At 41.7% G+C, this 25,123-nt stretch overlaps 1 protein-coding gene across 11 annotated transcripts in view; it reads right to left on the bottom strand.

The window, feature by feature from the left end:
* The window catches only part of FOXP1 (forkhead box P1), a 576,401-nt gene that overhangs the window by 424,911 nt on the left and 126,367 nt on the right, over positions 1–25,123 (bottom strand). The window contains exon 4 of one of the 11 annotated variants that reach the window (XM_069966877.1): positions 11,912–12,061. The exons of the other annotated variants lie outside the window; for them this stretch is intronic. The gene's annotated coding sequence lies outside the window, so the exon portion shown is untranslated. The remainder of the gene's footprint in view (positions 1–11,911; positions 12,062–25,123) is intronic. 11 annotated transcript variants of the gene reach the window in all.

Raw genomic sequence — 25,123 nt, 5'->3', positions numbered from 1 at the left:
TAACCTAAAGTAGAATTTCTTACGTCGAGCTCTGTATCAGGAAAAGAACTACTGAAAGAAATATTTAATTTAAAAGAAAAAGGGTTGTCACATATTTTTGCTCCTAAAACAATATGGTATTATAAAGTATGTATGTATGTGTGTGTGTGTGTAAAAATAAGTAATACTTAAATACCCCAATCCCACAACAGTTCCCAGTCCCTGTTCATCGCCGCTTCTTCCCGATTCCAGTGTCCCATCCTGTAACTGAGCCAGGACACCACTGTGGCAGTGACTTGCCGCCAGGGATGACACTTCACAGGAACCAGGAAAAAGTGATGATGAAAAGTGGTGATGAGCAGATACCAGGAACTGTCGGAATGGCGGCTGTGGGGGATCAGGTAGGTAAACATCACTTCCTTTTTATGTTTACGCCACCTCTGATTTCCAGACAACCCACATAATCTCTTTTAATTGACTAACTGGCCCCAAATGATCTAAGCAAGAAAATTTTTTTTGTCAAAATTTTTATATCCTTAATCAGTTATGAGATGATGGTACTGTCAGCACAGGGATGCCAATGCTGTCGTCTTTTTTTTTAACCCCTGCCTGGTTTCTGCGGCATGGCACCGGTCTATTCCGAGCATTGGCCTGGCATGAAGCACTGGAGATGGGCTCGCCCCCCAGTGCTTCATGTCAGGCCGGTGCTTGGGAATAGACCGGCACTGTGCATGAGAAACGGACAGGGGTTCAAAGGAAGGACCACGGCATTGGAATCCCCAGGTCAGCGCCGGTCTGTTCATGTAAAAAACACAAAGTGATGTACCTAGTGGTAGATTTGCCTTAAATTAGGGACAACTGCCTAGTACTGTACTGTACCCCACAGGAGTGTAAGGCATTCCCCTGAATAAGCACTTTGAGTATAGGTTGAACTAGATGTTACTAGTTTGCCATCTTTGTGTAGTACACTTTGATAATCTGGCCCCTCGGATGCTTGTGTATCCCTGTATATAATCACAGGATTCCTGTATATTTAGACAAGAGCAACCAGACAAAATTGATAAAGCTGGCGGCATTATAAGCTAGTTATAATAACATGTTGGGGACCATTCATGAAGTCACAATGATACTTTTAGACCTCTTTGAGCTCTCATGGTGTCTTTGTGCGGAGATGATGAGTCCACTTTAAACAACCACTTAGCGTTAAGGATTCATTTACAGGGTAAGTTCCTCACGACAATAAAACAGGCTGTTAATCTGGCCAGACTCCTGATCATTGTGTCAGTCGCACCACGACTGCGGAGAGTGTGGAGACTCGTGTTCCCATTTCACATCACTCAATTGAGGCTTCTTGCAGAAAAGCTTTTAACAACCACATCTGGTCTTTAATAAATCACGGCACTTTGTCTTTCTGCCAAAACTCCTCCTTTATCTAGCTTACATCCTCGTGATGAGATAGGAAATCACACATTACGATGGTGACAAACAATTGTAATTATGCCATTAGTAGCCATTTAGTCTACAAAGGTTTTTAAAAAGAAAATACAGCCCACAATGAGAAATATGGGATAATACATTGATCGCCGGTCTAATCCGCTTTTACTTCACAAGTGTAAAACACAGGCATAATTCATCGCTCAGCAGGCAATAATAGCAGACCACTCTAAACTATACAGCTATTCCGCGCCGTCTCTACTCAAAGAAAAAGAAGGGGAATAAAGCCACCGAGACTTTAATAACGGGAATCTGGAAAAACCTTGATGGCCAACTTTTCAAATTGAGATTGACTGGGGACAAAATGTTGGACTTCTGGAGTCAGATGTCTGGATTTCTCTTGTTTTATAATTATTTGGCTAATTTAAGGGCTCATGTGCACAGCTGTCTTGGTTTGTACAGGGGTCCATGAGGCTTCTACTATACCTTTTTATGCCTTGGTGGTATACAAATCCTTAAGGGGAAAAAAATCTCCCCTGGAAGCACAACCTCTAGAGAAGAATATCTGCAAACAGATGGAATTCTATAAGTCTTTAAAGACTTCCTGCACTGCCATATAGGCACACAGCACTGTGATTTGATGTATGCATGAGCCTATGTTAAAGAGGTTATCCAGTGAAAATCTTTTTCTTTCAAATCAAATGGTTTCAGAAAGTTACATAAATTTGAAATTTACTTCTGTTTAAAAATCTCAAATCTTCCCATACTTATCAGCTGCTATATGTCCTACAGGAAATGTTCTCTTTTCAGTCTGACACAGTGCTCTCTGCTGACATCTCTGTCCGAGACAGGAACGGTCCAGAGTAGGAGAGGTTTTCTTAGGGGATTTGCTGCTGCTGTGGACAGCAGAGAGCACTGAGATGTCAGCAGAGAGTCAGACTGAAAAGAATAACATTTCCTGCAGGACATACAGCAGCTGACAAGTATGGGAAGACTTGAGATTTTTAACCAGTTGATTTGAAAGAAAAAGATTTTTGCTGGATAACCCCTTAGAGACTGACAACATACATATGGGTAGTATCGGGGCATATGAATAATTCTGTATAATCACGGCAGGGTTACAAAATTGGTGAACGTGGGTGTCTGACCATGACATCCCTATTTAAGTGTGACACTGCCCTGGTGGCCAACCATGTTTTCCCCTTGAAAATGTAGTATGAATATATGGACAGATCACATGCTCTATACTAAGACACTGTTTGGGACTAATAAAGTGGGGCATAATGTCTATTACCCAAGAACTCCATATAAAAAGGAGTTATCTTCTAACTAAAGTCTTCATACATACATTGGTATTAGTGACAGGATAACCCAACTATTTTTTTTGCTTTCCATTTAAAAAAATGTAGCTTCCGAGATCTATGCCACCATGTCTTGTTGTGATTGCCATGGAATGAAGAAGCCATATGCCACATATGCCATCATCTGGAATATATTTAACAAGATAGTCTTAGGGTTTATCAAGAAACAAAAGCAAAAGCTGTTTCTTTTGTGGGAGGGATGGTTGCCCAACTTTATATTATGTTTAAACTGGATGATCCCCTGCCTGACACCTATGTTATCATTGTAAAGATTGTCTCATATCCTGCGGAATCAGAATAGCCATGTGTGAGCTTCATTCCATACATTTCCTTGCAATATCCTTTAATAGCAGATGATCCTGAGGCATTTCAGCCGCCAGACCCTCTTGTCTCTTGGGCAATATGTTTTAGAGAAGGTGTTGTCTTGTTATGAAGTCCCTAAAATGCACATTTACGGTGTATAGGTTACAAACATTACATACAAAATTTTAGCCACCTATAGATTTCTTTAGGTGTATGTACTGTAGTATTAAGTGGCAGTCACTCTCATGAAAGGTCAACCATATAATACATAAACAGTCTGGGTCCGTCAGAGCGGGAGTTGCTCTTGTCTTGCAGCACTTTGTTCTAGTTCATATCCAAGATGGAACCCCCATATAATGTTCTTACACAGCATATAGACAGAAGTCGCCTTCAGGTCACCATTTCGATAATTTATATTTAGATTCAAACTTATGTTTTTAAAAGTATGGACCATCTCTGAATTCAATTTTTTTTCATTACCATGTCATAGTAACAATGTTAATAGGGTTGAAAAAAATACATCAGTCCATCAAGTTCAACCTACAGAAACCTTACTGTGTTGATACAGAGTAAGGCAAAAACCCACATAAGGCAGATTCCCCATTCCCCAATTGCCCCATCACAGGGAGAAAATTTCTTTCCGGACTCCAAATGGCAATCAGAATAAATCTGTGGATCAATGATCTCTCACATAAAAATCTAATGCCCATAAATATTATATTTTTCAAGAAAATCATTGCCAGGCTCTACATAATTTTCCGTTTGTGCCCTGGCCTGCTCAATGCACTGGTAATAGGCCCTGTGGCCCAGTGTAACAATATCGCTTCCCCATGGTAACTTAGCCCTGCTTGCTTTTAATGGAGGCGTGAGCCCGAGGGGGGGGGATCGTTACATTGGGGACGCAGGCAGGGCCGCTTCATGCCAGGCAGCAGATTCTGCGCCCCTGCAGGGGGCGGCAGACAGCAGCCCTGCAGCCGCTCACCTGTCCTGCCGCAGCCATACGGTTCCGCCACCAACGCTCACCGCTTTCCCCCGCTGTGCACCTGCGCCGTAAGTCATTAGCTGTCATCATCCTCCAGCGAGTCGTGAGTGCCCGGGGTCAGCAGGGGCCCCGATGAGGGGACAGCGGTGATCGTTGGCGGCGGGACGGGACAGCTGCGGAGGGCCGGAGCGCGTGGGGGGCGGGGCTATTGGTTACGGGGGGGGGGGGGTGCCGGGTACCCGTTGTGGTCCAGGGGGGGGGGTGCTAGTGAGGGGGCAGGATGGAGCACAAGAAGAAAACAGAGCGCAGGAACCAGACGACATTTTGAAAAATGGACTGCACCACCGAACTCACAGCCCCGGCACTCACAGGATAATGGGGAAAAAAGTTGAATGTGGAGGAACATTAGGCTGCTGTTAACTCACTGCTCACATCACCTAAAAGGATCAAGGAAGCTAAGATAAGCAATTGAGAGTTGGTTATCGGAATCAGAATGACCCATGATGGTACCAAGGGATTCCCCATGTACAATAATAACTACAAACACTACCATGCAACAGAATCTGCGATCTTCTGTAGAGAGTAGGGGGGGAGGTTACTCAATTCTGATGGGTCCAAGGAACTGCAGTCAGACACTGCTTCTAGTCAATGGTAAATTTCCTATTCAAATAGTTTTTCTGCCATAAGAAGAAAATAGTCCTTCGCCCTGGAGGGGTCACTATCATGGTAGTCAGAGAAAGCACCAGTAACCAGCTCTCCATGAGCAGACCATCTTAGCTTCCTAGACTATTATAAGTATAAGGCTATGTTCACATTATGTAAAAAACACGGCCATATTTCATAACAATGGCCGTATTTGCGCAAACAACGGCCGTTATTTTGCAAATAATGGCGTTGTTTGTGCAAATACGGCCATTGTTATGAAATACGGCCATGTTTTTTTATGTAGTGTGAACCCGGCCTAACACTGGAATATTGGGCATGAACTGCAATCTGAATTTATAGCTTTTGGGTAAAGTTAGACTTTTAAATGCAGTATATAAAATTGTTGCTTTCTGAAATACTGGATCCGCACACTCTGTGTATAAAACCCTACAGCCAAGACAGGGAATATTAGTCTGTTCCTCCCTTGTCACATAGACAAATTATATAATATGATCATCAGTGTAAGTGAAACCTGATAATCGCAAGACAATTCATTTATCTTCAAAGATGTTGCTGCATTGAAGACGTACAAACGCTACAAGTTCCCTGCTTTGTCTTATCTAACACCATGAAGGGAGAAAAAAACATATCTGCTTTCAAATAGGCAATGCATTCTATATCTAATCCCTCTCCTCTGCGCTGCATTGTGCTCAAAGGATTTTACAAGTGGAGATTAGCGAGTTCTTTAGGACTCAGAGTCACATTACAGAGTACCAAGACTTGTGGGAAGGAGGACTGTGCTGTATCCAAGAAATAAAAATAAAGAACACACGACTGCATTCACAGCAAACATCTGAGTAGCATACAAGGCAACAGGGTATTAACTGTCGAGAAACAATGTATAGAAGGAAAGGGAAAATCATTGTGAGATATGGTCTATAGTCAATAAAGAACATAAAGAGGGCAGCTGGGGAACTGCAGTGTATATAAAAATGCTATATACCCCAGAGGTGTAACTTAAAGAGGTATTCAAGGAGAAAATTTACTTTTCCCCTATCCACAGGATAGGGGAAAATCAGGAGATTGAGCGGGTCCAATCTCTGTCCCCCCACCCCCACCACCGAACTCCATATCGGGCCCCTGCCTCTGTATTACGGCTCTATTAATTCCTATAGAGCTGGCAAAAAGAGCAGAGTACATCGCTCTTCCGGCGTATTCGATTCTTTCCGTCGTTCCATAGGAATGAATATAGCTACGTGTAACGTGCCGTATCAGCAGCTCTATTAATAATATAGAAGCCAGGGGCTCGATACGGAGATTAGCGGGGGGTACAGAGGTCAGACCACCCGCAATCTCCTACTTTTTCCCTATACTGTTAATAGGGGGAAAGTTGATTTTCGTGGAATACCCCTTTAAAGCCCACCTACTGTGTGCTATTTATAATGCTGGTTTTGCACCATTTCTGTACCTAGCCTAGGTGCAACTGCTATCTCCGAAAACCCTACAGCACGACATAGTAGAACCAGATCACTGAGGAGTCAAGGTATGATAAGAAGGACTGGTGAATATCATTGGAGATCTTTAGCATATGATCTGCTAATAATTGATAATATTGGGTGCTTTCATCCGATTCTGATTGGGTGATTTTTGTACAGGCTCAAATCCAATCCTAGTGGATTTCATCTGACAGTATAATACTATGTTTAGTGAATTAGGACTTACAATACACGGGGGTGAATTCTTGGTATTGGCTGCACATAACTCGCAGCTTGCCCTATGACATCAATAATAAGGTGTCTGGATCATAACTGCATCAGCAAGTGTTTGCACCAGGAGAGAAAGGGAGACCTGGGAGAGAATGATCCAGAAAGAACAAAAACTGCTTAGTGATATATCCTATTTGATTACTACATCCTGTATCGTGATGCATCCTATTGTTTGTTATTAAACAATAACGCACACAACTTAAAACAGAGCCAGCGGAGTGTGCTCAGATAAACAGTGTCCATATTAAACAATACTGCAGAGTGAGCCACATAAACAGTAGTTTGATTTTGTGAGTGCCTGTAATAAAAAGTATTGCTAAAGGGAGGCCATATAAATACTGTCAGCAAAGGGCCCTCTATAAACACTACTACCACTGCCCCCTCAAAACCAATTCCAGTATGCCGTTTATATTCTACAACCAACAAAGCCAATGGTGAAATTCTGCCTTCCTGTTGCAGCCACTAGGGGGAGCTCACTGCATACATCTATACACAGCATTTAAAGAGGCCAGTAAGACTAATATTAATACATAAGCAGTGAGCTCCTCATTGTAATATAGTAGTATTCAGTAACAGCTTTTCCCACCAAAGTGATATATACTATATTACACTACGTTACCATAGCATAGAATGTGAATCACATATACTTGTAATTAACATCATCTATATGTTCACTGGAGACCTTTCATAAAGCTACTTTATGCTTTAGCTTCAGGCATACATTGGAAGTCACCTGAAATTTTATATGGAAGCTAATCCTTCCAGATTAACTTCTGCCGCAAATTAAACTGGATGGATGTAAATTATACCTGCCATTCTATTCAGTCTCCTGGAATAAAGTTCGGAGGAGAAGTACGTCAGCAGTTCAGGTCTATAGTATTGGCTACAGTCTGTATTATAATAGCAAGTACCATAGACTGATAAGACTAACAAGACTAACTAGACTAAATAAGACTGATAAGACTAAAAACTGACTAGACTTAAGGCTCTATTACACGGAACGATTATCATTTAAAAGTTCGCTAAAACGAACGATTATCTGTCCGTGTAATAACACCCAACGATGAAACGACGAATGAAAAATCGTTCATTTTGGTCTTTTAACATGTGGAAAAATCATTGTTGGTAGTTTGCAGATCGTTCGCATATTTGTTTGTGTAATAAGTCGTTCGCCGATAAAACATGTTGTGTGGGCTGTCTTGAGGAACGATTAGCGACCATATAACGACGTAAAAGTGATCATTAATAACAGTAATCAGTGAATGTAATAGCCTCAGAAAAAAAATCGCTAGTTATCGATAGCAAACGATCGTTATAGCGAATCTTTAAATCGCTACGTGTAATACGGCCTTTAAAAACGTGCCCAGAGAGGCTGTCATACTCCATCCTCCACTGCTGGGGGGGTCATACAAAGATTATTATCCATTAGTGGGCGACAGTGGGCACCACTGGGACAAGTATAGGGTGGACGTGAATATATGTTGTAAAATATTCCTGCTAAATCTACAAAAAATAAGCACAAGCGAGAAGATGGCAGCATTGATGCCCCTATAGATTGAGAAATAAAAGAAGAGAAGGTAAGAAGCTCCACTAACTTTCTCAAGAAACTTGGACCTAGATAAGTGGAAAGTGCACACCTTTTCTCCTTTCTGAAACTTCCCACTCTATTTCCTCTCAAACTTGCGTGCATTTCTTTTCTAATTATTCTCATTTCCTTCCTAATTGTCTTGCAGGAAGTTGGTGCCTTATGTCATCCCTCACAAGGCAGTGGCTGAAGAAGCCCACGACTGTAACAGAGCATCCGAAAGTGGCTTACTGACATGTAACCACAAAAGGGTAGAGAAGAAATGTGTTGGCTCTTTGGAAAATATCCGACACAGAATACAATACTGTGTCTATCCAGAAAGCTAACCACACAGTGAGTAAACCTGAGAGTTGAAGAATGTGTTGGGGAAACAAGAATATATTCACACAGATATTAGTGAGTTTATGTGCACAGTGTATAACAAACAAATACATTTTCCCCTTAGTATTTGATACCATATGCAAATCTTTTGTAGCGTTTTTTAGAATCCAAAAAGTTTTGAGAAGATTGAAAAACACATTTTTAGTGTCCTATTAGGCTAGGTTCACACTGCGGTTTTTTTCCATACGTTTTTTTCCATCCGTTTTTAAACTAATGAAAAAAACGGATGCATTTATGTGCGTCAGTTTTGATCCGTTTTTCCATTGACTTCCATTGTAAAAAAAAAACAAAAAACATGGATCAAAACAGATCCGTTTTTTTTGTAACGGACACAAAAGTAGTGTCAGCTACGTTTTTGTATCCGTAAAAAAAAAATTGATCCGTTTTGATCCGTTTTTTTTTTTTACAATGGAAGTCAATGGAAAAATGGATCAAAACGGATGCACCCGCGGATTACAAAAACGCAGCGATAGTCAGCCGAATCTGCCGATTATTGATCCGTGTAATAGGGGCCTTAGGCTATGGTCACACATTGTATCTCCGTCAGTCTTTTGGTCAGTATTTTTACAACCAAAATGAGGAATGGAACTGACAGGGAAAAATTAAATTGGAAAGATTTGCACAGTAGCTGTGTTTTCAATCCACTCCTGGTTTTGGGTTAAAAAAGACTGACGGAAATACTGTGTGAACATAGCCTTACTAGTACCCATTTTTCGCATCTATGTGAATAATGACCAATCAAAAAAACAGTGCTGAGAAGAAGTGGAACTGTTTCTATAGAGGAGTAGAGCAACATGTAACATGATGCATCAGAAATGAAGAGGCCGGAGAGAGCCCTGAAATGCGTTGTAAAAATGTCCTTCTTTGGTGTAAAATATGAACGCTGTTCTATGAGCCTAGATGTATCGGGAGATATAGGGAGATTTGCAGCACTACACCTGTGGAGGTGGAAAGAGGTTCGGCAGCAGTATATGGTGTCCTTGTATTTATAGTGGGGCCTTCATTTGCACAATGATCTTTGGTAGGCGTACTTTTTACCCATTTTAATGTCCTTCATATGTAAATCCTCTCTACACCATTGAGCATTTTATTATATTTTAGTATTTAAAGGGTATGAGGGTAAATTTTTTTCCCCAAAAATTAATTGATGTCAAAAAGTTTGTACAGATTTGTAAATGACTTCCATTCAAAAATCTCCAGTCTTCCAGTACTTATCAGCTGCTGTATGTCCTGCAAGAAGTGGTGTATTCTTTCCAGTCTGAAACATTGCTCTCTGCTGCCACCTCTGTCTGTGACATGAATTGCCTAAAGCACACAAGTATTCTATAAGGATTTGCTACTGCTCTGGACAGTTTCTGTCACGGACAGATGTGGCAGCAGTAAACACCATGTCAGACTGGAAAAAAAACTCCACTTCCTGCAGGACATACAGCAGCTGATAGGTACTGGAAGACTTGAGTTGTTTTTTTTTTTTACTCTGGAATGTCTGTCCATCAATCAAATGTAAATGAATTGTTTCCATTGACAAGTATGCACATTGTATTTGTACATGTTTTGACTTCAGACCAATTATATAGCGATAAGCGTCATTACACAGACATCACTCATCTCCCCTTGCAGAAGCCAAGATCCTGCAGCACAGGAAGAGGAGGTTACATGTGAGTGCCACTGTTTACATATAAGGAGACAAGTGGATAAAAAAGCTGTGCATTTTAGATTGTAGAAATGTCTTCTTCAGATACAGCTCTGTAGGGGGACACAGTGGTTATCACTGTAAGGGGCACAGTGTGGCTAGCACTGCACTGGCAAAAATTAGCTGGCCCTATATAGGTGCATGCAGCACACTTAAGCTGCCGCACAATTGGCTAATCTTATTCAATCTCAGTGACATAAAGGGCAGAACCAAAGCTTGGACTGTTTGTCAACAGCACTTACACTTGCACTTCCTTTCCCTTACTTCTCTGGGCAATCACGGGACGGCACCTACTTGTATGTGCTCCTCTCTATCTGGTACTACTTAGATGGAATAGGTTGGTGCAGTGCTGGGGGAGTTCTAGTACAGAACTATAGATGTTAACCCTGGGAGGGATAATCGCAGTGAGTTCATCCGCAACTTGACCTCAGATTCAACCTCCTGGCAATTAGGGACTTATTTACATTAGCTGTCTTGGAAAGGAGGAGGGAGAAGGGGGAGACTGAGACAAAACTCTTACCATTTTTGTGTGTTCAGCAGAAAGCAGCTGCTCAAAACTGGGGGAAAAACAATGAATAGATAATAACAAGTATGGGCAGCAACATATGAAAAGTTATGTTGGATGTTGTATGTGTAAGATATACAGCAAGAAAGGGGTTACATCCCAAAAGCATCCCTGGTCTAAGCAATGAGCTGCTGTTAATAATGATGATGATAAATAAAAGTGGTACTGTAGGCAACACTGTGTACACAAGTATTTAAACAAGTGTAAAGTTGCCCAGAACTTTATGGACGGAAAGAGATAAAAAGGAAAAGTTCTGTCTTGGTCTCTCTACTGTAAGAGACAGATTTCCCTTGACAACAGGCAGTGAACAGCAAATTGCAGAGAATTGAGACATCTAGCAGAAAAGACTTGAAGGGGTATTCCCATCAACTAAACTTTTGTTAGGTGATAGTGAATGCAAATGAAAGCAGTTTTGCTAATGCATTGCATTAGTAAATTAAAGTTTGGCCCCATGGTTTTCCTGTAGTATTAATAGCTTGTTGCCTATTTTCCTGAACGGTGGCCAGAAAGAGAAACCAGCCATTTGGTCGGGACCTTGGGGAGTGATGAGCATAATTTTACTCATCTCCATAGTCTCCCACTAAGGCCACACATGTCTTCAGGGCTTGGATGGTCTCTGGAGACATGTGTAACCTCAATGGGAGACTCAGTAAAGCCAAGTTGATTCTACTCAGCATCGCTGCGTCCCAACACTGCTCTTCTTGCACGGAGCCAGAAAGTGAGTGGGGACAAGGTGGTAGCGAACATTAAGAGTTTTTTTTTCTGGGGTAGGAAGACATTTTTGATAAACGAAGGGATGTACAAAAATGGCACTGATACTCATTTAAAATAACCCCAACCTCTAATTTTTCAGGACAGTGAAGAATCTCGGAAGTCTCCCACTGATCTGACACATCCTGGCATAACATTACAAGGGTCCAAGGGTAACAATCAAAAAACTAGTGCAAGATCTCTGGGCGGCAACAAAAAATAGAAATCTTTAGGGAAAAATAATCTATAAATACATACACACACACACATAATTACAATATATACACACATAATTACAAATGCAAACTTTGGTATAGATTCTATTAATAGGCATATGGCCCTTTAAAAACTGAGCAGTATTCACTAACTATGAGTCTGCATAGAAGTAAATTAAACAGTGTATTGACAGCGCAGACCCATCTAAAGGCATAAAACAAATAGACAGTCTAATAATAATAAACTCATACCTGCAATCTGTTAACTGTACAGGCCAAGGAGTTGTATACCGCGCAATTAGAAAGGTTTCATCCTATGGAGGACATGATATGATAACATTGCCATGTAAAACCCTCGGCTTGGAATCCTGGAGACTACTCCATGAAATGCCACAGCGCAATCTATGGAATTTAAAGTTGTTAATGTATTCTGCAACATGTTTTTTTTTTTTTTTTTTTTCATCCATTAATTCAGGTTCTTAAAATAATCAGCATAATGTACTATCCTTTACTGTCTTTTCCAACGCTGCCAACTTTTTGGAAAATAAACTGGCATTTTGACACAGAGAACGTTAGGTTCTTCCTACTACATCTGTTTCATCTAGCATCTGATCCAACCCAGTACACAGCCTTCGAAAAGCAAATATCCTCTAAACCCCCCTCCCCCCAGGTACAAATAAACAAACAAGGCTGAAATGATGAGATATGTTAGTGAAACCATACAGCTTCCAAACGACAGGCTCCTTCTTTCCATAATTGCTTTTATTTACGGAGTCTGATACCACTTATTTAAAGAGGACCTATAGTATCTTTTGTCCTGGCATAGCCCATACTATTGCCCAATTAGCATCTTCTGCCTTGTGCTATTCCTGTTATTCCTGGAAATGTATTAATAAACTGACAACTAGTTACTGTTCTTCTTGTCAACAGGGCGTGTCTCTGCACTGACTGCATGGTGTCTGACTCTGTAGCAACATTGTAATATACACTCACCACTTAATTTCTAATCAGCCAATCACATGGCGGCAACTCTGCATTTAGGCATGTAGACATGGTCAAGACAATCTCCTGCAGTTCAAACCGAGCATCAGTATGGGGAAGAAAGGTGATTTGAGTGCCTTTGAACGTGGCATGGTTGTTGGTGCCAGAAGAGCTGGTCTGAGTATTTCAGAAACTGCTGATCTACTGGGATTTTCACGCACAACCACCTCTAGGGTTTACAGAGAATGGTCCGAAAAAGAAAAAACATCTAGTGAGCGGCAGTTCTGTAGGCGGAAATGCCTTGTTGATGCCAGAGGTCAGAGGAGAATGGGCAGACTGGTTGGAGCTGATAGAAAGGCAACAGTGACTCAAATAGCCAACCGTTACAACCAAGGTAGGCAGAAGAGCATCTCTGAACGCACAGTACGTCCAACTTTGAGGCAGATGGGCTACAGCAGCAGAAGACCACACCGGGTGCCACTCCTTTCAGCTAAGAACAGGAAACTGAGGCTACAATTTGCACAAGCTCATCGAAATTGGACAGTAGAAGATTGGAAAAACGTTGCCTGGTCTGATGAGTCTCCATTTCTGCTGCGACATTCGGATGGTAGGGTCAGAATTTGGCGTCAACAACATGAAAGCATGGATCCATCCTGCCTTGTATCAACGGTTCAGGCTGGTGGTGGTGGTGTCATGGTGTGGGGAATATTTTCTTGGCACTCTTTGGGCCCCTTGGTACCAATTGAGCATCGTTACAACGCCACAGCCTACCTGAGTATTGTTGCTGACCATGTCCATCCCTTTATGACCACAATGTACCCAACATCTGATGGCTACTTTCAGCAGGATAATGCGCCATGTCATAAAGCTAGAATCATCTCAGACTGGTTTCTTGAACATGACAATGAGTTCACTGTACTCAAATGGCCTCCACAGTCACCAGATCTCAATCCAATAGAGCATCTTTGGGATGTGGTGGAACGGGAGATTCGCATCATGGATGTGCAGCCGACAAATCTGCGGCAACTGTGTGATGCCATCATGTCAATATGGACCAAAATCTCTGAGGAATGCTTCCAGCACCTTGTTGTATCTATGCCACGAAGAATTGAGGCCGTTCTGAAGGCAAAAGGGGGTCCAACCCGTTACTAGCATGGTGTACCTAATAAAGTGGCCGGAGAGTGTAATTGTATGATAGCTGGAAGGTGTTCTGACCTTTCTTTAAAAGGGTTGTCCAGTGTGGGGGCTATTTTTTCATATGGCCGGGGAGGAGGTAGCTGAAAGAAAAGACGTCCACTCACCTCCCCGGTTCCCGCCTCCTTCACTGAGTGGCTGAGCGGACCTGAGACGTCACGTCTCGGACCCGCGTCAGACACCCGGAAGCGACCGGGAACCGGGCACCAGAGTGACGCGATGCGGGACCCGCCGCTGGAACCGGGGAGGTGAGTGGACGTCTTTTTTTTCAGCCACCTCCTCCCTGGGCATATGAAAAAATAGCCCCCACGCTGGCCAACCCCTTTAAAGGGAAAGTGTCAACAGAAAATGCCTTATTCTTTAAAGAATGTTTTTATGTTAAACATTTTTTAAGAGTTTTTGTTGACTTTTTTTCTAAATTTTCTATTTTTCTATCTAGATTATAAAATAATCGTAAAATCTTGCAGTTTTCATTCTCACCGCTGGGGCTAAAACTTTTTTTTGTGTTTGTAGTGATAAGTGGAGGTTGCTGTAAAGTGATCTGTACAGCATTGCAGCGATATGTGACACCAGTAGATAGAGGAGACAATAGCAGCTCGTGGAATTACCTCTCCACAGGTCACAGAGCGCGCTCAATAATGTTGCACATTCATCTGAAGGGGACAGACTCTGTCTATTGTTCTTTATGTGCACGAGACTTGCTGTAAAGCCTGTCACTAAATGCTGTTAAAACAGCTCAGGCAAGATGGCAGCCCCCATAACAATGTAAAAAAAAAAGTAAAATAAAAACAGAAACAGATTTAGTATTTGACTCTAATCAGTAAATAAAAATGTAGGTGACACATTCCTTTTAAGTTGAATAGACCCCTGGAATATAAATCAGTTTCCTTGGGATGAATTGTAAAGAACACTCTGGATAACTCTGGGTAAAACTGTGTTGTGCCCAGTACATAGCCTTATGCTGTTGGCTCTGCTGCTAGGAGCTTACTGTTCTCTGTTCCAACACATACAATATGTATGTTCAACCAATCACTGGCTGAGGGGGGTCACCAATGTAATCACTGGTTGGCTGGGCAGGCACTTTGTATGGAGAACAGGGGGCTCTGAACAGCAGGACCAGCAGAATGGAAGTACAGTGGTACCTTGGTTTAAGAGCGTTTTGGTTTAATAGTTTACAGTTTTTTTAAATTGAGACTTAGTTTAAAAGCATTGCCTGTACTGGGGGGAGGGTGAGTGGGGCACGGGCAGGGTCTGCATAGCGGGGTCTACAGCACTGTACTCTGACCCAGGAAGTCTCCCTCACCTTCCAAATCATAGCAGATACACTTCAGACTGGGGCTTACATCAGGGGACAAGACTGTGGAGGTAATCTCTTCATAGCTGTAACCCCTCTCTCCCAGAGTGCTGCTATACTGTGCCCACATCTGCCCTGCTCATTCCTTCATGCTCCCTGCAGTCTCTGTCAGCCCTTGTGTTTCCAATCCTCGCCATTATGGGGATCTTCAGTTCCATCCTGTATCTACAAACTGCTGATGTTTTTTCAAGTTTATGCACTTACTATACATTATATGCCACATGCTAATTGCTATACTGTATTTAGCTGTTTCTAAATCTTTGTTTTACATGTTATTTAGAATAAAAAAAATCATTATTTTTGGGGTGTGGAACCAATTGTCTGCATTTATATGATTTCTTATGGGAAGTTTTGCTTTGGTTTAAGAGTGGATTTGGACTACAGGCACAGTCCCAAAACGAATTATGCTCATAATCCAAAGCACAACTGTACATGTATTTTTATCTTTTACTGCCACCCCAAGCACTTCAAAATGTATAAAAAAATGCAGACAATCCTTTTAAATCTTTGTCTGATGCGCGGACCCCACAAGCCATGCACTGGAATATAACCGTAGGCTTCTCTGTGTGTATCCCCTTAATGTTAAGGATTCCGTTGGCTGAGATATGCCATCTAAAAAGTTAAACTCTTCAGGGTGGAGTCCTCAATAGAAAGTTCCATTAACTCTTTCCTCTAGAGAGGGGACACTTGCAACATACATAGGAAACCAGACATGAAATTGTTACAAATACCCAGAAGCAGGAAGTGTGCAGGGTATAGCGGCACTTTCACGTACTGTAAGTTCGTACAGTATGTTTATCATATTATACCACTTCCTTTACAATGAGGTATATTAGATTTGTGTTATGATTCTGCTTGAGTCGCTCCGTAATAAGGATTCATAAGATGATAAACAGTGATATAATTTAGGTATGCATCTTGCTTGGTTAAGTCTTTATGGGGCATAAAAAAGTCTTTTCTCAATCACAAGTATATGGGGAAGAGCACTAACAACCTTGAATCCTTGAAAACATGTATACAACCTATGGCAGCCTTAGGGTTGCATCCAACTTCTGTAGCCACTGGTAATCAAATGCTGCACACTTGAGTTCGAAGAGGGACAAACAGACAGTACAGGTTCTGAACAGCTGATCAACACAGGTGCCAACACTTTGCCAATCAGTGACTGATTAGCCCATCAGTACCGTTTCTTTCCTTTCAAATCAACTGATATCAGAAAGTTATATAGATTTGTAATTTACTTCTATTAAAAAATCTCAAGTCTTCCCATACTTATTAGCTACTGTATGTCATGCAGGAAATGTTTTATTTTCAGTCTGACAAATTGCTTTCTGCTGACATCTCTGGCCGAGACAGGAATTGTCCAGAGCAGGAGAGGTTTTCTATGGGGATTCATATAAAACCGAGACAGAGTTCCTGTCTCGGCCAGAGATGTCAGCAGAGAGCACTGTGTCAGACTGAAAATAAAACATTTCCTGCATGACATTTAGTAAAGTACAAATCTATATAACTTTCTGATATCAGTTGATTTGAAAGAAAAAGATTTTTGCTGGACAACCCCTTTAATCTTTATGGCAGTCCTGAGCAGGGTAAGCTGTAAATATATAAAGATATAACACTTGCTAGAGCAGCAGCTTCCCACTATAGACTTCCATAAGCGGCATATAACTGATCCCTCAGTGAGTTAATCTGACTCAAGAATTCAGAGTATATAACTGCCCGGAAGCTTCCATGTGAGCTTCGGTGCTGAAAAAAAAAGAAGTGAAAAGTCACTTCTTTTTCAGTGCAATTCCTCTGCTTGCATCAAAGTCTATGACAACAGGGTTTTAGGCAGTCAAGCACATTCTTAACATCCAAAACAGCAGGTATTTTGTGTGAACACATCCCAAGATATATAAATAACTTTTATATTTGAATTTGCTATAAGGTGGCTTAAACTATTTGCAGAACTACTACTTCCAGCATTCTCTGGCTTGCTAAGGCCACATCCTTTGGAATATACTAAATGTTTACAATGCAGGTGTTACTAGGTGAAAACGTCTATATGTAGATGTTTATACCTGCGAACCTAGAGGATGAAATTGAGCTTTAGGTATAGACCTTATTTTACTGCTGGGAGTGCATTTTGTTGTAGTCACTGAGGTAAATAAAGTGCACAGTACAGGCAGCAGACAAAGAGTTACAGGCAATATAAATACAACATATGTAATTAATTGAAGGGGCTTTCTCTGCTCCAGGGTGCAAGCTGACTTTGTCCATCCTGCTGAAATTACACAATCAATAAAGCATCTCTTTGAAACTCCCTGGACTAGTGCCGACATGCAGACAGTAGTCAAGCTGGGTTTTCTTTCGTTCTCCTCAGTTTCCGTTATTACAGCTCTGAGATAGTCTACAAAAAAAGACATCAAAACAAGGTGTCTCGCTTCCAGCAAAACAAAACGGAGTGAAGCTATTCTCTGCAAACATCACGAAACATAAAAAGGGTCACATTGTTCTGCTAAGTGCAAAAAAGAAAGAATGGATTGTGATCGGTAGAGTAGTAAAAAACAAATACGATACAGCCAGTCTACAAACAACTCTCTGCACACTCCTGCAAAGGGTGACGCTGCTTATGGGACCAGGACCAACACTCTTCAACCCAACCCTGCAGAACCACTCACCTAAACTCTTTACTGACAAACTGACACAGGTATATACCTAATCGTGACCCATGTGGTATTGGGGGGGGGGGCTATCTATCTATATACACTACCGTCCAAAAGTTTGGGGTCACATTGAAATGTCCTTATTTTTGAAGGTAAAGCACTGTACTTTTCAATGAAGATAACTTTAAACTAATCCTAACTTTAAAGAAATACACTCTATACATTGCTAATGTGGTAAATGACTATTCTAGCTGCAAATGTCTGGTTTTTGGTGCAATATCTACATAGATGTATAGAGGCCCATTTCCAGCAACTATCACTCCAGTGTTCTAATGGTACAATGTGTTTGCTCATTGGCTCAGAAGGCTAACTGATGATTACACAAGGGTTTTCTAATCATGTTCACACATCTGAAAACAGTCTAGCTTGTTACAGAAGCTACAAAACTGACCTTCCTTTGAGCAGATTGTGTTTCTGGAGCATCACATTTGTGGGGTCAATTAAACGCTAAAAATGGCCAGAGAAAGAGAACTTTTATCTAAAACTCGACAGTCTATTCTTGTTCTTAGAAATGAAGGCTATTCCATGCGAGAAATTGCTAAGAAATTGAAGATTTCCTACAACGGTGCATACTCCTCCCTTCAGAGGACAGCACAAACAGGCTCTAACCAGAGTAGAAAAAGAAGTGGGAGGCCGCGTTGCTCAACTAAGCAAGAAGATAAGCACATTAGAGTCTCTAGTTTGAGAAACAGACGCCTCACAGGTTCCCAACTGGCATCTTCATTAAATAGTACCCGCAAAGCACCAGTGTCAACATCTACAGTGAAGAGGCGGCTGCGGGATTTTGGGCTTCAGGGCAGAGTGGCAAAGAAAAAGCCATATCTGAGACTGGCCAATAAAAGAAAAAGATTAAGATGGGCAAAAGAACACAGACATTGGACAGAGAAAGACTGGAAAAAAGTGTTGTGGACGGATGAATCCAAGTTTGAGGTGTTTGGATGACAAAGAAGAACGTTTGTGAGACGCAGAACAAATGAATAGATGCTGGAAGAATGCCTGACGCCATCTGTTAAGCATGGTGGAGGTAATGTGATGGTCTGGGGTTGCTTTGGTGCTGGTAAGGTGGGAGATTTGTACAGGGTAAAAGGGATTCTGAATAAGGAAGGCTATCACTCAATTTTGCAACGCCATGCCATACCCAGTGGACAGCGCTTGATTTGAGCCAATTTTATCCTACAACAGGACAATGACCCTAAACACACAGGGAGCTGGTATTCTATCGGTAATGGAGTGGCCAGCGCAGTCACCAGATCTGAACCCCATTGAGCTGTTGTTGGAGCAGCTTGACCGTATGGTACGCCAGAAGTGCCCATCCAACCAATCCAACTTGTAGGAGCTGCTTCTAGAAGCGTGGGGTGCAATTTCTCCAGCTTACCTCAACAGATTAATAGCTAGAATGCCAAAGGTGTGCAATGCTGTAATTGATGCAAAAGGAGGATTCTTTGACGAAAGTAAAGTTTGATGTAAAAACAATGTTATTTCATATACAAATCATTATTTCTAACCTTGTCAATGTCTTGACTCTATTTTCTATTCATTTCACAATGTATGGTGGTGAAGAAGTGTGACTTTTCATGGAAAACACAAAATTGTTTGGGTGACCCTAAACTTTTGAACGGTAGTGTAGCTGTTGGAGCTTCATTGTTCTGTCACAGAACACCAAATCTGCCTATATCTATAAACCCACATTTACTTTGGCGAAGCATAAACCGCACTGAGAAAAAGGTAGCTGAAGTAATGGCGGTGTTGCTCCAGCAGCAGTTCTGATCCCTATGCGGTAATGTCGGGGGCATCACTCCGTCACCCTGGCAACCAGCTCTGGTGATGTCAAGAGGTATGGCAGGCTGCCCAATCACTGGCAGAGATGCCGGGCCAATCAGGCTCAGCGACAGCTTCCCATGCTTTCTGTGGCACTTCATTAAACTGGCAGCTCCTGGCAACAGCCACCTGTGATGGGTTTCTGAGGCCACACTAGCCATCCTGTATTTGCTTTGCTGTTATTTGGACCTGATCCTTCTGGCTGGACCTCTGACCCTGCTTCTCTCAGCTGGTTTGGAAAATGATGTACCCCCTCCTGGTTAGACCCTGCCTGTACTGACCGATTCTGCTCTGAGGCGGTCTTGTGGATTCTGACTTTCTCTTTGGCAAATCAGTCTGTCTGACTATGCCCCAACTGTCCCCCAATCCCTTATAGGTGTGTTACCTCTTAGTAAATGTTAATAAATGGAATTGACAAGAAAATCTATACCAGTTATGACTGGGCATTAATTTGTACCAAAATTTGCAATATTCAAACTTTCTTCTTAATAAATTAATCAACCATGCTGACGCCGTACAGACCACAGCAACTTTTAAAAATTGGACAGTGAGGAGACAACTTGCTAAATTGTGCAGAAATTCTTTAAAGGCAATGTATCACTAGGTGCAACGCTTTAAGTCTTTTACATCAATGGATCAGCGCCGACACAGGGATGCCGGTGGAGCAATCCTTTTTTTGAACTGCCATCCTCTTCCCGAGCACGGCACTGGTCTATTCCCAGGCACCAAGTGATGGGGGCAGACTTACCAGCCCCCAGTGTGATGAAACCCCTCTCCCCTTCATTAGAATCCCTCCAGCACCGTATAGAAATACTGTGCAGCTTGTAGCACGTACCGGCCGCGGCTGCCGCTGGTGCTTTAGTAAGCAGTTAGTATTCTGCCGCATGAGGCAGGGAGAGGGGAGGAAACTAGTCATCTGGGTGGAGAGCTGCCCTGTGACTAGTCATCACTCTCTTCCTGATGGCGCAGTGCGTGGATGAATGACAGGCAGAGTGGCCACTAACGGCTCTCTGCTGATTGGTTCCCTTTAAGCACAAAATATTCTCTATTTTAGAGACAGGCAAGCTCCATATATGTGTTTTTCCTTATGCATTAAAGGGAGTGAAAGGGAGTGAAAGTTTACCTAAAGGGGTTATCTGTATAGGGAAAACAATATCTATATGGCTACAAGTGTTTATAAAGCAATGCTTGCCTCTCTGCTCTCCCTGCCTATCCTGCTATGGGTCTCCATTTCTCTCCATTATCACTTCTGAGACAGGCACGTCTCGGGGGTGGCAACCCGCTCAGCCAATCACATCAGGGCACCGGAGCCCCGTAGGATGATAACGGTAAAGCATGGAACGGAAAACATCACTTCTTTTTGTTTTATATACATTTGTAACCATATTGATACTGTTTTTCCTATCCAGACAACCCCTTAAAGGAAATTCAGATATAATAGAATAGGTCCCCCATTCGGAGCCACCACAAATAAACCAAACTATGGCATCTTGCCATCCCTTATGTCACCTGTGATGGCACTATAGAAAAATTACGTGTGAGATTCCATTACATATTACAGGTGATTGTTGGGGTCTTGGGGGCTTTGATTTGCTTACTTTGTAGTACAAAAAGGGATTACATAGTATATAGCATAACATTAGAGTATGACCCCTGTAATATACACTGCTTTATTAATCAGGAAAGTCTCCCTGTAATTAATGCAATTTTCTCCCTCAAGAATAGAGGAGGGAATGGAGACAATTTCTATTATGTCTTGCTGGATAGAGCAGCATAAAAGGTATACATTCTATAATATGACCTTGAGAGCTGGAGACACAGAACATTGAATACAGTCGGAGAGATCCTATATCTAGGCAGCATATTTCTCGCTGCAGGTGTAATAAAACTATCAGAGCTTGCAAGTGGTTTTCTTGTATAAACTACGTCAGATCTTCCCAGATTAGGGTGAGCAGGATGAGTCATCTGAATACTTGAGCACATTTTCCCTTTCTTTGAATGCAGTTGATTTGCAGAACACAAAAGGGAGATTGGCAGTGAAAACCAATGAATCTTTTCCATCGCTACTTTTACCACCGAACAGAGGGGAAGTCCCTCCGTGTTGTAATATTGGTTCCTCTGCCCCCCTGTATATATAGGTGTGTCTGCATTTATATACCTAGATCTACACAATCACACAGGCACATTTTTTGTTATAGCACAGAATGGCCACTGTTTTCTTAAAGGGGCTGTACAGGATTAGAAAAACATGGCTACTTACTTCTAATGTCCATGGGATGTGCATTGTTTTGCAGCAGTTTACCTCTCTTCATTTTAATGCAACTGAGTTGCAATTAGAGGCAAATACCCTAGATAAGAATGGTGCTGCTTTTGGAAGGAACCATCTATGTTTTTCTAACCCTACATTTTACATTTGTTTTTATTCCTGTGCCCATAGTCAACCAGTCCCCAGAGTTGGTGTCGTCACCAAGTGTCATGTGATTATTATTGGCCAGGGAAGTGTTGTGTTGTCCAAAGTGATGACATGGTCATGTGTTACTGGATTAAAGCAAGATGTGACCCTAGTGACTGGTGCTAAGCAGGATCTTACTACAGCGGATGCCCTAAAGTTTGTCCTGCCCTGCGCCTGCATTGATATTGTTGCTATGGGTAAGGGTCAATTTTTGCTTTATTGAGTGAAACCCATTGCATTCAACAAGTAACTAAAGGTCCTTTTGGACATACTAATTTTCCGCTGTCTGCATCTGCAAAGAGTACTAATCACTGAGATGAATCGAGAAGCCGGGCCGCACGAACAATCACTGTGTCATTCATGCAGCCATTTAAATTGGGGTCCTGTACATATAGCCAGCAAATAGCAATAGACTTTAAAGCCTGCACAAAAGATGCAAGCAGCCAAAGATCAGGAAAATGCTTGTCTGCAACACAGCTGATCGATGTTACTTTTATGCAGGTCGATTATCGTCCAAAGGAGTCTTTCTACTAATAATCGGCCTAAGTGCAAGGGCCTTAAAGTAGCTCTTGTTATCCTCAGGACCTGATTGCTTCTTGTATTTGCTTTACTGCATAAGTATTGCTATTCAACTCTACTGTTTGCTGTGGAAATGTAATAAAAACTTTTTTTTTTTTTTTTTTTTTAAACCAAAAGGAGTTTCATTTTATGAGGCAATATTTAAAGGGAACCAATCACCACGACGGGATAGGGGCGGCAACTAATCTGGGCAGGGAGCCATCACTAGTCACGGCTCTCTGCCTGTCACTAACCGGTCTCTCTGCCTGTCAATCATCCCCACACTATGCTGTGCAGCTGGGAACCACATCAGCACAATTGTTTTGATTGGTTCCCTTTTAAGGGGTTATACAGCACTAGAAAAACATGGCCGCTTTCTTCCAGACAGAAAACAACTGACGTCTCCAGTCTAGGTCTGGTTTGCAATTAAGCTCCTTTTCCTTAAATTGAACTAAGTTGCAAAACCACACCTGAACTCGAGACAAGAGTGGTGCTGTCTCTGGAAGAAAGTGGCCATGTTTATCTAACGCTGGATAATTCCTTTAAACTCCATAGCCATAATAACCATCTTTTACGATTGACTTTTATTGCCATAAGAACTCCATGATGGCTCAGAGGTTTGCACTGTGCCTCTGCTAAGGTCCTGGATTTATCCAATGAAGGGCAACTGAGTTTTCCCATGTTTAAAGGACTTTCCTTCAGTTCTTTCCCACACTTTAGAACTATACTGATAGGCCTGGGTGTGCTGGAGAAGGAAATTTAGATTTTTAGTATAAGAAGATGGAGCTGCTGTATATAATACAAATGTATGTAGTCCTCTCTATTCTAAGTATACAAAATGCAGAATATATGATGGGGCAAAATACAGAAGTGCAGCGGAGCACATGACGATAAGCGGCGATTACCATATATTAACCGCATGTAAATGACTGCCTTTTATGACTCCCCACAAACACTCCTGAGTGTCAGGTTTACAATGTAGGAGGAAGGATTCACAAGCAGCAATGATGTAATTACATGAGAACGAGGGGAAAAAAGCGGGACTGGGCTGCAATCTGATTTTATAGCTATAGACTCAAACGCATTTCACGCTAATTTAATATTTCCCTGTAGTTTGTGATAAAATTTCCTTTTCTTGATTAAACTGAATCTCCATTTTACTAAACTTTATTAAACATAAAGATTTATCAATGTGTCATTTAAAAAAAAAACAATGTATAAGGGTCCAGTTACTTAATGGTAGGTGACTCCGTAGTTAAGGGAGCTTAAGGTGTAACTATCACTTTATAGTGTTCCTGTTGTTATAAAAAAACATTTCTAATCTAAGATATGGGGGAGCTCGCCAAAAATACAGAAAAAAAAATAAGGGGTGCAGCTAAGTGTCCAAAGAAACAACCTTACAAAAATAAGCAAGAGAAAAGCTGGACACTATAGAAAAGCGCACACCACTATATCCAAACCAAATGCAAAGTAATGCATTTGGTTTGGATATAGTGGTGTGCGCTTTACTATAGTGTCCAGCTTTTCTCTTGCCTATTTTTATAAAAAAAAACATTTGACATGTCATAGAAACAGTTCAAAAATTTTGATCGGTGTGGGTCCGAGTGTTCTGACCCATACCGATCTGGAGATAGAGCAGGGAGAAGACGGCAGCTGCAGCGCGTCACTCTACATTCTGAGTTTAAAGAGTCACTGTCGTATTTAATATTTTTTTTTTTGCAGAAATCAATAGTCCAGGCGATTTTAAGAAACTTTGTAATTGGGTTTACTAGCCAAATCTGCCATTATCTGCATGTAAAAAGCCTTTTCCCAGGTCCCCCACTCCTTCCTCTTTTCCATCCACTGCAAAAAATCTGAAAATTGTGACTTGTTGCAGGAGACGTCCCCTGTCTGTTCTAGGGAGAGGGGAGGGGGGAGGAGGAAGGAGGGAGTTAGCCGGCAGCAGAAAGCAGATAACAGAGGATTACAGGCACGGAGCTGGGTGACAGCTGTAATCAGAGGTCAGAGAGGTCAGTGGTGACTGTCCCAGGAGATAACTGGTGAGGTATTTGTAGATTAACTCTTTGTTGTCCTGTTTTGGTCTTTTCTTTAGCTCTCTCCATAGGAGAACAATGAAGACAGGGGGGAGAGCTTCAAACTGCTTTTTCATGATAAAAATGCATTTTTTGGCTAATAAACCTAATTACAAAGTTTCTTAAAATCGCCTGGACTATTGATTTCTGAAAAAAAAAAATTCACGACAGTGACACTTTAAATAAAAGAGTTTGACTTATAATAGGCTCCTATGGAGCCTGACTCTTTTTAAAAAATTAAGAGCAGGAAGAGGACGCACTGCTGCTGCAGTCTTCTCCCCACTCTATCTCCCGATCAGTACGGGTCTGAACACTCACACCTGGACCAAA

The sequence above is a fragment of the Dendropsophus ebraccatus genome, chromosome 4, assembly GCF_027789765.1.
Source record: "Dendropsophus ebraccatus isolate aDenEbr1 chromosome 4, aDenEbr1.pat, whole genome shotgun sequence".
Lineage (NCBI taxonomy): Eukaryota > Metazoa > Chordata > Amphibia > Anura > Hylidae > Dendropsophus > Dendropsophus ebraccatus.
Note: the sequence above shows the minus strand (reverse complement) of the source record. Positions and strands in the feature narration are given on the sequence as shown.